Genomic DNA, 14999 nt, shown 5'->3' with positions numbered 1-14999 from the left:
TCCATTTGAGTATTTGTTTCTTTTTGCTTTTCTTCTGTGGGAAAGAGGAAGCAGAGGATCTTGGCTTCAGGAAGTGATGTCAAACATCTTAGCCAATTCTAAGTGTTAGGAAGACAAATTAAGAGCTTCTCTTTAATTGGATGTAATCCGTTAAACAAGGCCACCGGTGGCCGAGCTGGAGCCAAGTCCCGAGGGGTCCCAGAGACTGCAGCTTTGGTGTTAAGCAGCCCTAAAGGTCAGCACCACCCTCTGGGATGGGCTTTTGATTCTATATCAAGTTACAGGGCTGTGCTACAAAGAAACTTTCTTTTTTTTTCTTTTTCTTTTTTTTTTTTTTTGAGATGGAGTTTCGCTCTTGTTGCCCAGGCTGGAGTGCCATGGCGCGATCTCAGCTCACCGCAACCTCTGCCTCCTGGGTTCAGGCAATTCTCCTGCCTGAGCCTCCTGAGTAGCTGGGATTACAGGCACGCGCCACCATGCCCAGCTAATTTTTTTGTATTTTTAGTAGAGACGGGGTTTCACCATGTTGACCAGGATGGTCTCGATCTCTTGACCTTGTGATCCACCCGCCTCAGCCTCCCAAAGCGCTGGGATTACAGGCTTGAGCCACCGCGCCCGGCCAATACAAAGAAACTTTCTAATCCAAACCTGAGCATGCGATTGGGTTTAGAGAGTGTTGATATAAGGAAGAAAGGTATAGAATTTTACCTTAAGGATTTATTCCTTTAAAAATAATCAGCAACCAAAGAGTTCTCCCTGTGTGCCAGGTACATTATTAAGCATTTCACATATAATTAACTTTCTAATAAGCCAGTGAAACAGATTTTACTGTTATCATCACAATCATCTTCACTTTGCAGATGAGGGAAGTGAGGTACAGAGTGAGATTAAGTAATTGATTCAATGTCACACAGCTTATAACAGTTAGAGCTGAGACTTGAACCCAGACAGTTTGACTCCATCATCTATGTTCCTAACCACTGCACTACGTTGTTTCTCAAGATCTAAGATTATTATTTGCTAGGTAATTATGAATTCCAAACACACCTTAAATTAAACCGTGCATTTGGAGCAAATGTTTGCTGTGCATTGCAACCTCCTCATGATAGCATAATAATTGCACAAGCAGCATTTGGGAGGTGGGAAAGCCCAGTAAAAACTGAATCACCAAGTGACAACAAATGTCGCAGTCACTTTACACATTCAGTATTTCATCTGGGCTTCCAGCATAAGGTTGAGATGATTTTGTAAGGAGCAACTGAGCATTTCCTTGGAAGCAGAGAGGCCAGTCTACTCGCTTTCCTAAGTATTTTGAAACCTATACACCTATCTCCATCCCCATTACTAATAATGATCCTGTTCAGGCTACCAATGAGGTCTCTCATCTGAATTACTCCAAAGCCTCCCAACTCATTCCAAAATGCCTTGGTTCATTCGAGTAGACCTAAAGACAAAGTAAGAAAAAAAAATATGGGCCAGGTGTGGTGGTTTATGCCTGTAATCCCAGCACTTTGGGAGGACAAGGTGGGTAGATCACCTGGGGTCAGAAGTTCAAAATAAGCATAGCCAACGTAGTGAAAACCCAGCTCTACTAAAAATACAGAATTAGCCAGGCATTGGTGGCACATGCCTGTAATCCCAGCTATTTGGGAGGCCGAGGCAAGATAATTACTTGAACCTGGGAGGCAGAGGTTGCAGTGAGCCAAGATTGCACCATTGCACTCCAGCCTGGACAACAAGAGTGAAACTTTGTCTTAAAAAAGAAAGAGAGCCAGGCGCGGTGGCTCAAGCCTGTAATCCCAGCGCTTTGGGAGGCTGAGGCAGGTGGATCACGAGGTCAAGAGATCGAGACTATCCTGGTCAACATGGTGAAACCCGTCTCTACTAAAAATACAAAAAGTTAGTTGGGCATGGTGGTGCGTGCCTGTAATCCCAGCCACTCAGGAGGCTGAGGCAGGAGAATTGCCTGAACCCAGGAGGCGGAGGTTGCGGTGAGCCGAGATCGCGCCATTGCATTCCAGCCTGGGTAACAAGAGCGAAACTCCGTCTCAAAAAAAAAAAAAAAAAAAGAGAGAGAGAGAGATAGAGAAAGAATATGGAAGGATGGTGTTACAACAGGCATAGCAAGAATTTCCTTATCTAGTCATGGGGCAAAATTTGAGTGACAACATGCCTCAGTTCATCCTAAAAAACACGAACCTCCACCCTCAGCTCCTCTGAGGAGCTAAGATATGGAACCAACTTAAATGTCCATCAATGAATGAATGGATAATGTGGTGTATATATATCTATGTTGATATAGATATAGATACACAATAAAACACTATTCAGCCATAAGAAAATGGAATTCTATCATTTGCAGCAAGAGGAATGAGCATGGAGCACATTATTAAAATGGAGGACACTATAAATAGTGAAATAAGCCAAGAAAGACAAATATTGCACGTTCTCATATGTGGGAGCTAAAAAAGTTGATGTCATGGAGGAACAGAGGAGAATGATGGTTATCAGAGGCTGGAAAGCAGCTGTTGGGGGATAGAGGCTGTTTATGGGTAAAAACATAGTTAGATTGAAAGAATAAGTTCCAGTGTTTCATAGCACCATAGGGTATCTACAGTTAGCAATAATTTATTGTGTATTTCAAAATAGCTATCAGAGGCCAGGTGCGGTGGCTCACACCTGTAATCCCAGCACTTTGAGAAGCCAAGGCGGGCAGCTCACCTGAGGTTGGGAGTTCAAGACCAGCCTGACCAACATGGAGAAACCCCGTCTTTATTAAAAATACAAAATCAGCTGGGCATGGTGGCACATGCCTGTAATCCCAGCTACTTGAGAGGCTGAGGCAGGAGAATCGCTTGCACCCGGGAGGCGGAGGTTGTGGTGAGCCGAGATCACGCCATGGCACTCCAGCCTGGGCAACAAGAGTGAAATTCTGTCTCAAAGAAGAAAAGAAAAGAAAAATAGCTAGAAGAGAACATTTGGAATGTTTCCAACACAAATAAATAATAAATGTTTTAGATGATGGATATTCCAGTTTCCTTGATTTGAACATTACACACTGTATGCATATGTACAATGTATCAAATATGTACAATGTATCAAAATATGTACAAATATGTACAATGTATCAAGATATTACAATATTTTAATTAATATTAAAATATGTACAATGTATCAAAATATGTACAATGTATCAAAATATTACAATATTTTAATTAATATTAAAATATGTACAAGGTATCAAAATATTACATGTACCCTTAAAATATGTACAATTACCATGTATCAACTTAAACAATGGTTAAGTCAGAGAAAAATATATTGGTGAATATGTGTTAGTCAGTACTCCAGCAACACACAATCTATTGAAGAGATAAACATGAATACAGTTTACCACAAGGCTCATTGGTATATAAAATGCAAAATAAAAACATGTACTGATGCTTATTAGACTCAAGCCACTCTTCTAAGGGCTTTATATGTATTCCCCCTCTTATCTACAGTTTTGCTTTCCATGATTTCAGTTACCAATAGTCAACTGTGGTCTAAAACTATTAAGTGAAAAATTTCAGAAATAAACAATTAAAAGTTTGAAATTACACACTCTTCTGAGTAGCATAATGAAATCTCATGCTATCTTGCTCTGTTCTGTCCAGGATATGAATCATCCCTTTGTCCAGCTTATCCACATGCTACCTGCCTGTTAGTCACTTAATCAGATCAAAACAACATAGTACAATATGTATAGGGTTCAGTAGTACCCAAGGTTTCAAGCATCCACTGGGGTTCTTGGAACATAACATTCACAGATTAGAGGGGACTACTGTATTAATTTATTTAATCCTCACAATGACTCTTGAAATATGTACTAGTATTGTCTATATCTTTCAGTATAAACTGATGCTCAGAGAGGTTAAATATGTTGCCAAGGACTGCACAGCTGGTGGCATGAAGTAGTAGATGAATTGGAAAATGCAGGAGGAAATATTTATTTAACAAAGGATCTGGAAAAGCATCGTATCATGGAAAAACGGGTTTTGAGCTAGATCTTCAGGTGAAGTAGTTATGTAACATGCTAGGGGGCAGGTGGCATGTTCTAGATTACAGAATAGCTTGAGCAAGACATAGAAGTGGATTTTCAGGGAACAAGGAATAGTCACATGTGGCTGTAGTGTATGCCTACACCCTGGGTGTAAGGTGGGAATTAAGTGGGTGGGTATGTTGGGAATTACGACTGGGCAAATGGTCATTAGCTCAATTGTGGAGGGTCTCTAGTGACCCACCCAGCTTTCAGTCCCTCCTATAGCCTCATAGATGTTCTGTAATCTTCCATCCCTAGTCAACCTGGGTACTTCCGGTGAAGTTAACCCCACACCCAGGTGCAGAGTAACTCCTGATTTGCTTAAGCCCATCAACACTTTCCATTCCCCTGGCCACAAGATGGGTGTGAGGTTGGGCCTGTGACCCAATCAAGTGAATGTTAGAACTCTAGCCCAGCATTCTGGAACAGAACTCTCTCTCTTTCTCTCTCCTTTTGAAAGTGTGGAAGTGTCTAGTCCACAAGCCGTGGCCTTTTTCTTGCAAGCACGGGACCAACCAGCCTCAGTACAGAAAGAAGCTGGCACCTCAGGAGGCATGGAAGGGTGACATAAAGAAACTTAATCCTTGGTCACATCATTGAGTCAGTTCTGCCATCTCTGGACCTTCTGGTTACATGAACCTGGAAAGCATGTTTTTGTTGAGTTTTGTTTGTTTGTTTGTTTGAGATAGGGTCTCACTTTGTTGTCTAGATTGGAATACAGAGACATGATCATGGTTCACTGCAAACTCCACTTCCCAGGCTCAAGTGATCCTCCCCTCTCAGCCTCCCAGCTAGCTGGAACTACAGGCACATGCCACTTTGCCCGGCTAATTTTTCTGGGTTTTTTTTGTAGATACAGGATTCTACCCTGTTGCCCAGGCTGGTCTCAAACTCCTGAGCTCAAGTGATCTGTGGGCCTCAGCCACCCAAAGTGCTGGGATTACTGGTGTGCGTCACCAGGCCCAGAGGATAAAATTTCTATTTAAGCAATCTGAGTCAGGCTTTTTGTTACTTGCAATATAAAGTCTTCAATAATAGGATATGTGAGGGGTTTTGTGTTTGTTTGTTTTTTGAGAATGAGTCTCACTCTGACACCCAGGCTGGAGTGCAGTGGCACAATCTCAGCTCACTGCAACCTCTGCCTTCTAGCTTCAAGCAATTCTGGTGCCTCAGCTTCCCAGGTAGCTGGGATTACAGGCACGCGTCACCATGCTCAGGTAATTTTTGTATTTTTAGTACAGATGGGGTTTCGCTATGTTGGCCAGGCTGGTCTCGAACTCCTGGCCTCAAGTGAATCACCTGCCTAGGCCTCCCAAAGTGCTGGGATTACAGGCATGAGCCACTATGCCTGGCCAGGAAGTGTGGTTTTAAACCATTGTTCTAGTAAGTAGTTTAAACAGCTTATTCCTCAGCCACATGGAGGGTAAATTAGTTGGCAAATCCCAATACAAGGAGATGGCTGGAGGCTACTGCAATATGCCCAGTGAGAATCAGTGCAGGCCAGAGTTAAAAGTCAACAGTAGGCCGGGCGTGGTGGCTCACGCCTGTAATCCCAGCACTTTGGGAGGCGGAGGCGGGCGGATCACGAGGTCAAGAGATCCAGACCATCCTGGCCAACATGGTGAAACCCCGTCTCTACTAAAAAGAAATACAAAAATTAGCTGGGCATGGTGGCGCATGCCTATAGTCCCAGCTACTGGGGAGGCTGAGGCAGAATTGCTTGAACCCAGGAGGAGGTGGAGGTTGCAGTGAGCTGATTAAAAAAAAAAAAAAAAAGTCAATAGTAGACAGAGAAGATTTGAAAGAAGGGTTTGTGCAAAGTTTATATAAATGGGCTGTTAAATTTAGCTGGGACAGAAAGCTTCATTTGTTCTATCTAATCCCACTGCAATAAAGGATTGTTTGAAAAAAATAATAATAACTTCTAAGATTATATCAGATCCCTGAAGTCTGTTTACTACTCTCATCCCTAAGAGAAAAAATAAAGGGCCAGGGATGGTGGCTCATGCCTGTAGTCCCAACTACTCAGGAGGCTGAGGCAGGAGAATCGCTTGAACCTGGGAGGCAGAAACTGCAGTGAGCTCAGATCACACCATTGCTCTCCAGCCTGGGCAACAGAGTGAGACTCCATCTCAAAAAAAAAAAAAAAAAAAAAAGGAAAAGAGAATTACCTCCATTAATTATTTTTTCATTATCCAGTTTATGTTTTAACTTCATATTGCTCATTCGTTCATTATATCCCATATTCCATGCTAAATAATTCATCTTTCCAGGTATTTCTGTCCTTCAAATGTGTACAGCCTGATGTCATATCCCTCAAAGTCATCAAGTAACTCAGTCCCACCTACTTAGCTCCTTCAAACCTTTCTTCATCTATTAGATCCTTTCATTCCTCTGCACATAGGAACCATACTCACAGGTATTCCCTCCATTCTGTTTCACAGCTCTTTAGCGGCAATGGCCCAGTGTGTACAATCTATTCCATGTGTCCTGACTCGGCAGGAAATGGGGAGTGGGAGAGCAGGCAATGCAATTCTGTAGGTCAAACAGAAGGCTAGGATGGGCACCATTATTGTATTGGGCTTGAAGTGAGAGGAACAAGTTTGCAGCCTATCTGTGCTCAGCTGCATGACTGCGCTCAGCTGCATGCTCAGTCCAGATTGCGCCACTGCACTCCAGTCTGGGAGACAGAGCAAGACTCCATCTTAGAAAAAGGCAATTTATAGTCATGGAAATTATTTCATTTTAACTTTATGAACAGTTTTGACCTTGAAATTCTCTATAAAATAAATATACTGTTAGACCTCTTATAGGCCTTATGCCTATTAATAATCTTGTAACTCTTTCAGAAAATAGGGCCACCCATTTACTATAATCTCTCGTTAAGAAGATATAGTTGGCTTTATTCTTAACAATGTGTAACTGTTTCATTTTAGATTTCTTGTAATTACACAAGTCCTAGCAGTAATAAGCCTCTTCTGAGTCACAGTGACTCTACCCCACCAGCACGATTGGTCGTCTATTCAATAGTTCACATATATTGTATTGTGTACCATTGCTGACCCTCAAACGGTTCACAAGCAGAAAGCATGGCCTGGCCCCGTAGGAGCTATGCTCCAGGCAGCTGACATTGATCTTATAGATACGAACAGATATAAAGCTCAGCCAATCTCCTACATATGTTCCAAACATCATGTCTTCTCTAACATAAAGAACTAGACATGCTGGGGCTTTAAATAAGGTCTAATTTCCTGAAAGCACAGCCAGCATTTCAGGGGGAAAAACAAAACAAAACAAAACAAAACTTCAAGACTGGAAATTCTATTTAAGAAACCCAGGAGTTTTTCTATCCTTAAGGCAGAAGATGACTGGATGCATGAAGATAATTATACCAGACTGGAAGTAAAAATCAGCCAAATCATTGTACAACTAAGAGCAGATCTCACCAAAGCCTTAGCATTATTATAATGCAGGTGTTACTACACTCCATCTTCCTTCCTCAAGGGGTGCCTTTGCTGAACCCTGGTGCTATCAAAGGTCTGAGTCTTTACCTCTGGTATTTTTTTTTTTTTTTTTGAAATGGAGTCTTACTCTGTCACCCAGGCTAGAATGCAGTGGTTGTGATCTCGGCTCACTGCAACCTCCGCCTCCCGGGTTCAAACAATTCCCCTGCCTCAGCCTCCTGAATAGCTGGGATTACAGGCACAAGCCAACACGCCCGGCTAATTTTTGTATTGTTAGTAGAGACGGGGTTTCACCACGTTGGTAAGGCTGGTCTCGAACTCCTGACCTCAGGTGATCTGCCCGCTTTGGCCTCCCAAAGTGCTGGGATAACAGGCATGAGCCACAGTGCCTGGCAGGGCTATGTTTTTCTCTATTCAATCTCTGCACCTCTAACTGCAGGATTTCAGGGGATTCCATGTCACAGCCTACACCAGAGCTGGAAAGAAAGAGATTGGACACACATTACCCCTTGCCCTGGCCACCCTGACCACCACATGACCTGGCAGGTGCACACATGAAGCCCGATGCTGGGGAGCTGGCACCATCTGGGAGAAGAATCACAGTGTCAAAGGATAGCATAGACCTTCTGGTTCCTGTCACCTGCCCTCATGCCACATAAAGAGAAAGCAGCAAGGTACAGGCCTCCCAGGAAGGCATTGATTCCAACCTTTCTCTGTCATTTGTCCCACGTTTGCTTTTTAAGTAGGCAGACTAGGCTGGACCCTCATGACTAAATATATGCTGGTGAACAAAAAGAGTTCCTGCCTGACCAGGTCCCAGAGCAAAGGTGAGGATGAATCCTTCCATTCGGGTTTAAGCTTCTCACCAAAAGAGATCCAGACCTCTTGTTTCCTCACTAGTGGATCTTAAGGGCATCTCTGCCTTGACAACACGAACATTGATATCTAATACTCAAAACATTCCTTTTTCTCAGCATAATATTACTGGTAAAAGAATTTTTTTACATATTAGCCCTGCCCTTTTTACATGGGGGCGCACTGGGCTTCTTCCTGCTAGTTTGAGGCCAAATGTTCACTCTCTAACCTAAAGAAATTGCCGCTACAAATTCTTTGAATTCAGCTTTTGTCTGAAAGAGGAGTTTCATTTTCCCAATGCCCCAACCTCAATTAGCATTTTAGGGTACAGAGGGAAAATCTGGAAATTTTCTGTGTAGGAACTCAAAATGATTACTTGACTAAATTTGCATTTCTGAGACAAGCATTTGTAATAACTCCTAAATAAACTATACATTTATTGAATCAATGAGATTTTGACAGATTTCTATTTTGTGGGTGGAGATGGGGAAGACTCCTTGAGGCTGAGGGACCTGCAGGAGGTGACTCTGCTCACGCAGACTCTTGACCTTTCACCCAGGATGGCTTGGGCATGCGGTTAACAGGCTCCTAAACCTGCCTGGAGCAATACAAAAACAAACATCAACATTGTCTGCACAGACAAGCTGCTGAGATGTTCCGGCAACCCACATTACAGAATGCAACTTCAATCCCAACTAACCATATCAGTAAATCATTCTAAAGTCACCTGGGGCAGTGTATTGCAAATTGACAGCCACTGCCCACTCAATTTAACAGGCAATGACCAGTGTTTCTAAAAATGAGAAAAAGAGTATAGTAGAAAATATTAGAGTACACTGCACATCACGAAGGTAAGTATTTTTTATGAAATACTTAGTTCAGGTAGGTAGGTAGGTGATGCATCCTTACTGTGGGCTGGATCATAATATACAATGCATTTCTACTGTGCTCTTTGTCAAAGTAGAGAAACAGTGGCCAAGGTGTGCTCTCATTATTTAGTCCTCCCTTTCTTTTATCACCCTGTTGCCCAGCCTGCAGTGCAATGGCATGATCTCAGCTCACTGCAACTTCCACCTTCTGAGTTCGAGCGATTCTCCTGCCTCAGCCTCCTTAGTAGCTGGGATTACAGGTGCGCACCACCACACCTGGCTAATTTTTGTGTCTTTAGTAGAGATGGGGTTTCACCATGTTGGCCAGGCTGTTCTCAAACTCCTGACCTCGTGATCTGACCACTGTGGCCACCCAAAGTGCTGGGATTATAGGGGTGAGCCACCACGCCCAGCCTTAGTCCTCTTTCTTTTTAATTTTTTTCAATGGAGCTTTCCAGCAAAAACAGCTAGACAAATTCTAAAAGAGCTGTAACACTTCTTTAAAAAAACAAAACAAAACAAAACAAAAAACAAACAAACAAACAACTCTTCTTTTTCAGGGCTGCCAAATAAACGGTGTGCTTCATTTCTCATTCCCTTGCATCCATAGTCCTCAGTAATATCAAACAGCCTCTGCATAGCCATCAGGGTTTTACCTGCCTTGAAGAGATACTTGCAAGACATGTATTACTTTTTAAGATGGGAACGGCCTGGGTAAAATGAGAGCCGGTCATGAAAATTCCACACATTTTGCAGAACTTGAACTGCTCACACACCGTTTTTCTTTTTCTGGTCAAGGTAGTAAGTGGTTTTCAGGATTTGGCCTAAGATTCATGAGTGTCCCATGCATCATGACACCCTCTATTGCCAGGCTTCTAAAACCCTGTGTATCTGCACAGGCCCTCTTTGGACAGTGAGCTGGACTGACCTCATGACCCTCCAGTCTGTGCAGTGGCTGAGAATGACCCACTCCCAGCAGCCCTGCTGCAGCCAACGGGTTAATCCTCCCTGAGCTGAAGCCTGACATGGTGTGAACCACAACCTCCCCCTCACAGCTGTTTTTGCATTTCATGCGCCTGACAAGAAGCATTTACGTCTGACCTAAACCTCACCTGTTGCAACGTGACTCCATTCATTCACTCTGTCACCAGAGTGACGGTCACCAGATATTTCTGGAGCCCCTGCAATGAGCTTGTCATTACACGAGGTGCTGCAGAGCTCACAGTCCCGCCACAGAGACAACACACTCATAATTCACAATGCCGGGCCACATGTGCGGCAAAGGCCATGAGGCTCTAGGTGTGCAGTGAGGGGACAAAGAGGGGTGGCCTTGGAAGGTCTGGTGTGGCTCCTAGAGATGCTGGTTATGACTTGCAGGCATCTAAGTGCGGATGGAAAATAGATGGTATCTTCTTCCTAAGAGTGACACACCCCAAACTTCTCTTTTGACTCTTGACGAAATATTCTCAATGAACTTTTCTTTTTATATCCAATTTTTAGTCCTTCCAGAAATTTTATTGTCAAAGTCTGTTAATTTTCTGTCTCTCCTTGCTGTGGGTTGAATGTTGTGTCTCCCCAAAATTCATTGGTTAAAATCCTAAACCCCAAGTATAACGGTATGAGGAGGTGGGGTCTTTAAGAAGTGATCAGGTCGTGATCAGGCTCCTTCTGCCATATGAGGATACAGAAAAGACAGTGTCAATGAACCAGAAAGGAGGGTCCTCGCCAGATGCTGAATCTGCCAGCACTTTGATTTTGAATTTCTCAGCCTCAGAACTGTGAAAAATAAATTTCTATTGTTTATGAGTTATCCATGTTATGGTATTTTGTTACAGCAGCCCAAACAGACGGAGACTCTCCCCGTATAATCTAAGTTCTATGAAAGTATGGATTTTATCTATTTTGTTCCTTGCTCTACCTTCAGCATCTAGTACAGTGCCTGGCAATAAATATTTGTTCAACAAATGTATGAGCCCATTTTCTATGGGCTTCATTAGGCTGAGATAGAGATGTGGGGCTGATGTTTAAAATGGGTTCCTTTTATAAATAATGAAACCGACATCTCAAGCTCTCCTTCCTACCCACTGTTGTAGGACCTCCGTGCCCTCCAGGTCTCTTCTGCTTGCTTCTGAGCATTCTTGGAGATGTTTTCAGGGTGCTCAGGAACAAGTTGCTGAAGATGTGGCCACCTCACTGGGGACCTCAACAAGCTCAGTAGGTTCTGTGATCTCTGAAGCTCTCTGTGCCTCACGGCATGGCTATAAGCCATGAAGAAAGAGAAAGAACACCTTCTTCTCGCCTTGTGTAACCTCTTGTCACACAGGCACCAAAGCAGTATGACACTGTGCTTTGTATTTGGAGGTTTTGTAATGAAAATACTTCCCATATTTACTTACATGTCTTATTTATTATTCCCCAACCTCCCTCACTGCTAAGGGAGTAGCCGTGTGACACAACTCCCTGACTCCTAACAAAATACCCTGAGGAGAACTTTCCTGCCCCATAAAATGCAAAACCACATAAGAAAAGACTTTGATCCTTTAAACTCTCCCTTCTCCTTGTTTGAAAGAAAGATATAATGCCCAGAGGCGCAGCAGCTATCTTCCAATCATGGAAGAAGGTCATGATGTTAATGACTACCACAGAGTAGAAAGCAAGAAGGAGCCTGAGTCCCTGCTGTCATCATTGAACCCTGCAGAGCCTTCATCTAACCACCCTGGACATTTTCCTCTGTGTGAGAAAAATAAAGCTCTATCCATTCCAGGCGTCCCCAAACTTTTTACACAGGGGGCCAGTTCACTGTCCCTCAGACTGTTGGAGGGCCACCACATACTGTGCTCCTCTCACTGACCACCAGTGAAAGAGGTGCCCCGTCCTGAAGTGCGGCAGGGGGCCGGATAAATGGCCTCAGGGCCAGCGGGCTGTAGTCTGGGGACGCCTGCATTAGGCATTTGTTAGGTTTGTTCTTATTTGCAACCAAACACTTTACTAACTACTGAAAAGATGTACCATTGTGGGTCAGAAACTACTTTAGGCCGGGCGCGGTGGCTCACGCCTATAATACCAGCACTTTGGGAGGCCAAGGAGGGCAGATCACGAGGTCAGGAGCTCGAGACCAGCCTGGCTAACATAGTGAAACCCCGTCTCTACCAAAAATACAAAAATTAGCCGGGTGTGGTGGCACTCACCTGTAGTCCCAGCTACTCAGGAGGCTGAGGCAGGACAATCAGCTGAACCTGGGAGGCAGAGTTTGCAGTGAGCTAAGACTGCGCCATTGCACTCCAGCCTGGGTGATAGAGCGAGCCTCTGTCTCAAAAAAAAAAAAAAAAAAAAAAAAAAGCTACTTTAACCAATGTGATTATGGAAGTCTTCTCTAAGGAGATGACATTTGAGTTGAGACCTAAATGATAAAAATGAGCCAGCCATGTAACCGGGGGGTGGAAATCCAGGCAGGAAAAAACAGCAAGTGCCAAGGCCTTTAGACAGAAATAGGTCAGTCCATGTTCAAGGAACAGAGAAGATGTGCCTGAAGCACCATGAATGAGGGGGTTTCAACCATGGTGGAGGCCCTCGTGGGAGGGGGCTAGACCATGGGGAAGCCTGTAAAGCTGCCCAAAACTCCGATATTTTTGTTGTTGTTGTTGTTGTTGTTGTTTTTAAGACAGAGCCTTGGTCTGTTGCCAAGCTGGAGTACAGAGGCACCAACTCAGCTCCCTGCAACCTCTGCCTCCCAGATTCAAGCAATTCTCCTGCCTCAGCCTCCCGAATAGCTGGGACTATAGGTGCGCACCACCATGCCCAGCTAATTTTTTTGTGTTTTTAGTTGAGATGGGGTTTCACCATGTTGGCCAGGATGGTCGAACTCCTGACCTCGTGATCCACCCTCGTTGGCCTCCCAAAGTGCTGGGATTACAGGCACGAGCCACAGTGCTGGTCTCTGAATTTTAGTTTAATACCAAGGAGGAGATTTGAGATGGATGGATTTGAGATATGTTTTGGCAGTAAACCCTTCAACAGGACTCACTGATTGGGCAAATGTAGAATAAGGGGGAAAGACTTACAGGTGACTCCTGGATCTCTGTTCTGAACAACTGTGTGGAAGATGGAGCCACTGCATGAAGGGGGAAGAATGTAAGAGGTCCGGGTCGAAAAAGGAAGGGAATGCTTAATCCACTGTATTTTATGTGACATTTGAGATGCCCACTACAATTGCAAGTGGTAGTGTCCTATGGGAAGCTGGATAGATGAATCTGAAGCTCCAGGGAGAAATGAGGACTGGAGACAGACATTTCTGAACCATCCACATACAGATGGTATTTAAGTCATGGGTCTGGATGTGATCTCTTAGCCAGAGAATATAGATAAAGGAGTTGAGGCCAGGTGCAGTGGCTCACACCTGTAATCCCAGCACTTCAGAAGACTGAGGCAGGAGGGTTGCTTCAAGCCAGGAGCTGGAGACCAGCCTGGGCAACATAGTGAGATGCTGTCTCTACAAAAAATAAAAAATAATTAGCTGGGTGTTGTGATGCACACCTGTGGTCCCAACTACTCGGGAGGCTGAGGCAGGAGGAGAGCCTGAGCCCAGGAGTTTAAGGCTGCAATGAGCCAAGATGATGCCACTACCTTCCAGACCAGGAGACAGGGCAGAACACATCTCAAAAAAAAAAAAAATGTTCAGGCCTGGGATCCTTCAACATTTAGACTTAGAATGCAGGTGACAGAACCAGCAAAGGAGACAAAGAAGCACCCAGGGAAGCAAAACAAAATTAGGGAGCTTTGAGAAGAAGCTTTAAGAGAGAGTGATTGGCTCTGTTGAATAATGCTACAAGGCTGAAAAAAAAAAAAAAAAAAAAGAAACGGGAAAGAGCTGTTGGAGTGAACTTGTTGGGTGTGTTTGGTTATCTTGCTAAGAGCAGTTTCAGAAGACAGAAGGAGAAAGGGAAGTCTCGTTTTTGTGGAATCGAGACCAAATGGGAGATGAGGAAAGGAAGTACAGACATCTCTTTAGTACAGAGTAATTTCACTAGGAAAGGAAGCAGGAAAAATGGGGCAGCAGCTGCAGGGTGTTTTGGTTAACAGAGGATTTAGGAAGAGTTTTTAGTTAGAGGACAGATCCCACAGCACTGTCTACACAGTAACATAAGCTGTGCAGAGTGAAGTGGAGGGTTTGATATTTATTGAGCTCCTACTGTATATTAGGCACTTTACAAATTCCCATTAATTGCCCTCAACAAGGCTGTGAGGTGGAAATTTTTATCCTCTTTATAGAAATGAAGGAGGCAATATAATATGTTAGTTAGTACTTCAAATTTGAGTACAACAAAGTCAGAGCTCACTGCTTGTTAACTGTGTGAACTTGATCAGTTACTTAACTCTCATTGCCTCACTTTCTGCATCTGAAAACTGGGAATAAAAAGAGTACTTACCTCACATGATTGCTATGAGGATTAAATAAAATAACCCATCTAAACAGGTAGCCCAAAGCCTCACACATAGTAAGTGCTCAGTAAATACTAGTTCTTTTCAGAGATGAGGAACGAGAACCTCAGAGGCGATAGCCATTTATTTAACAACTATGTCGAGCTTCTACTTTGTGTTAAGTACTGTGTGAGGCCAGAGAGTACAGCAGTGAACAAGATAAGCGTTCTTGTCTTCGAAACAATCGCTAACATGTACTGACTATGTGCCAGGCCATGAGGGCTTCGTCGTTGTGAGCAACAAAAGCAGAAC

At 43.7% G+C, this 14999-nt stretch overlaps 1 pseudogene; it reads right to left on the bottom strand.

The window, feature by feature from the left end:
* Positions 1–9713: 9713 nt before the first annotated feature.
* LOC120362420 (U7 small nuclear RNA) lies at positions 9714–9767 on the bottom strand (annotated as a pseudogene).
* Positions 9768–14999: the final 5232 nt, after the last annotated feature.

The sequence above is a fragment of the Saimiri boliviensis genome, chromosome 15 (assembly GCF_048565385.1).
Source record: "Saimiri boliviensis isolate mSaiBol1 chromosome 15, mSaiBol1.pri, whole genome shotgun sequence".
Classification (NCBI taxonomy): Eukaryota; Metazoa; Chordata; class Mammalia; order Primates; family Cebidae; genus Saimiri; species Saimiri boliviensis.
This window is presented reverse-complemented; position numbering and strand designations above follow the sequence as displayed.